Consider the following 3,327-nt stretch of genomic DNA (forward strand, 5'->3'; position numbering starts at 1 on the left):
CTAGAACCACAGACTCTGGAGATTATAAACTACTGATCACCATCAGCGACAGAAGCTTCAGTATCACCAGAGTGAAGATATTCAATGTAACTGTCACTGGTGAGTATATAATTCACTCATTCAATTAATTCTTCTTTGAGGAATTTTCAAAAAAATAAATGTTTTAATCAACCTAGTAAGTGTTGGGATGTGGAGTGTTTAGAAAAAGGGAGCTTTGACTTGACAATGCTTTGAAGAAAAGCAGTCCGTTTTCCTGTCAGCATTGTTTCCTGTTGATCTCACAGTGCTGTGATGCTGCTGTTGCTAAAACAGATACTGCCATTTATCAGTTAAATTAGTGTCATACTACTGATGACCTGATGAGTAAAAAAAAGAGTAAATATCAGTCAAAAGTATTGTTAAATACTGGCTGGTTTATAATTCATTCTAGTAATAATGACTAATGTTTCTCTTTAACTGTTCCAGATTCTAGTCTATCTCCCGGTGCTGTAGCAGGAATATGTGTTACTGTTGTTTTTCTATGTGTGGCTGTAATTGCTGCTATGGTTTACTGGTATCATCGCAGGGGATATAAACCAGCAGCACAGAATGTAAGTATTACATGCAGCTGATTTAACAAGATGAATGACTTGCTGTGAACAAACAAACAAAAACAAATTAAAATAAAAGAGGTATCGATATGTTTTTTATATTATTATATAATTCTGAGTGTAAACTGTCAATAGTCATCTTTTTTTTTTGCCCTTTATTTTTAACACCACAGAAACAGATACCGGCGAGGCAGTGTCATTACAATCGAAAACACAAATAACTCCCAGATAAACATAAAGTGCACTTTTTTTCAGAGAGCAAGTGTCTTATTAGAAAACACAGATATAACAGTAAGCATTTTAGATATGACATACTTAGTTTATATCACTGGAGTACAAAAGATGACAGTTTGATGCAGTTTAAGACACTGTTAAATGTTAAGGAAAAGAAAACCTCTGTACAAACAACAGAAAAAAACGCAATTCCAAGTCTGTAGTTGTTCTGTGTTTGTGTAACTGAAACATCATAACTTTATTAATTTGACCATTTATGAATATCTGTTTTCTTACAGGACAATAATGTTAGTGACTTGCCACCTGATACGAACAGCATTGCTTTGAATGGCACATAACATCCGTAAATCAGATTTGGGCCAAGGCTGCTAACAAAACAATTTAACATTGTTTATACTTTCGATACTTTCATTGAAGAGGACACTAAAAAAAAAAAAAAAGAAATGAATGAAACTTGCCAGCAGTGGAACAGCGAGGGCTTGTTGTTTGTCAGTATGCAGAGGTTTGTTAAAGTTGCTAAAGTGATACAGACAGGAACAGTGAGACATCATCTCTGCACTATAACTGATACTGGATCTGGTTTGACATTTCAGTTATTTGGCCTTGCCTGCTTCACTTATAACTGATAGAACTGACTGTGTTTTCCACAATTAGATTTTTCCTCCTCACACACAGTCTCACACTGGAGGACAGTCTGTACTACTGTTACTGTCAGTGGTTTAACTGGTATTGTTGCTGTTTCTGTAAAAGATCGTATCATTACATTGCTAATGTTTATAGTTTAACCAACACTAACCCTTAGTCATCAACCTTCATCAGAAAACACTTTCCACCAGCTACACTGGAACCAAAACCAGCCTTAATAAGCTTGGAAATGTGTTGATTTATTTTAAAGTTGGTGAAACACTTTGCTGAGAGTATTTGTGATGTTCAGTGCCTGTAACTGCATGCATACATGACACGGGCTGTGGACTTGAAAAACATTTGATGTGCTGTTTGTCAGGAGGAATGTTACAGAAGAATTAACACACGTGTGTATGCTTGATAATGAAAGTGAAAGTGAAGTAATGCAATTAAATTATAGTAAATCTTCATATATTTGGTAGATATACTGTATTTAACCTTCATCATTGAAATGTGCAAAAACAAGTCAAAGACTGAAATTGCAACATTCGGTCTTCTTAGTTGCAATCAAATAATCTGTGACGTTTTATGGGGTGCTGATTTGTTCTTTCATTTTATTTTTTGGCATTTGAGGAGATGTCTGGTTTATTCCATAATGAAGTGTGTTCAGCTGTGATTGTTGAGTGTGATTGATTTTTTTGTGATTGTACTTTGCTGATGTGTTTGTCTTGTAGAATAGTATCACTGTTTGATGAAGACGATTGCTTTCACTTAAATACTCTACTTGGTCAGATAGTCTTAAGCTTACGGTTTCCTTGGTTCGTTCTTTGGACATCACACTTGTTCCCTTGTTCCTTTTTTTGGATTTGTCTTTTTGTCTGGTGCTCACTATAGTGCATAATAACCTTAGTAGAGGTATATCATGATTTTTTATTTATGTTTATTTATTTATGTTTTCCTAACTCTATAAACATTTTTTTTTTGGAAATAAAACTATGAACGTTTATGTGATAAATATTATTAAAACATGCTAATGGCTGGAATATTTGTTTTTCTAAAATATGTCTGTGTGTTATTAGAAATAACTAAGCTGAAACTGAATCAAGTTGATTTCAATGCTGATGCACTGTTTTTACTAGCAACTTTATTATTACCGGTATGTCCTGTGGCCTACTGATCTGGCAACTCTGTTTGTTTTTGCTGTCAGTGCGGTCTCCCTCTCTATTGTTCATTGTTCTCTGGGCTGCTGCTCTGATGCTGTTATTTGCATACCGCACCCTGTTTCCTGGTTATCAACCAACACTCCATTCACTGGCTCCTACAGGAAGAAGCCCAGCAATAAAAACAGCCAAAGAAGCACAGGAAATAGAGACTTTGAGGTTTTTCCTCCCCTTGAGGCTCCTGTCCCAGACAGTTTGCCAACTGTTGCTATAGTAATGTGAGAAACAAAGTCTTTTGAAACTTCAAATTAGTTGAAACAATTACTACTTAAAATTATTGACTCATTTGAATCGATCGAAGCTGGTGACCCCTGCTGGTCAGAACAGTGTAAATGATGAGGAACGTCTCAGGTTACTTATGTAACCATGGTTCCCTGAGTAGGGAACGAGACACTGCGTCCTCTAGGGTTCGCTATGGGGAATGCTTCGTTGTGACCCGTGTCTGAAGCATACATTGAAAAAACACCAACTCATTGGCCGGCGACAGCCATGACGTTACTACCGGTGCGACTATAGTATAAATAGGCGCCGGGAGCACACATCATTCACTTCTTCGTCTGAAGCTTGTGTCCGCAGCATGACAATAAACCTAGAGGACGCAGCGTCTCGTTCCCTACTCAGGGAACCATGGTTACATAAGTAACCTGAGACGTTCCGTT

General features: G+C 36.7%; 1 pseudogene; it reads left to right on the forward strand.

The window, feature by feature from the left end:
* The window catches only part of LOC107567531 (uncharacterized), a 105,083-nt pseudogene that overhangs the window by 33,311 nt on the left and 68,445 nt on the right, over positions 1-3,327 (forward strand).

The sequence above is a fragment of the Sinocyclocheilus grahami genome, unplaced genomic scaffold (assembly GCF_001515645.1).
Source record: "Sinocyclocheilus grahami isolate Dianchi unplaced genomic scaffold, SAMN03320097.WGS_v1.1 scaffold1166.1, whole genome shotgun sequence".
NCBI lineage: Eukaryota > Metazoa > Chordata > Actinopteri > Cypriniformes > Cyprinidae > Sinocyclocheilus > Sinocyclocheilus grahami.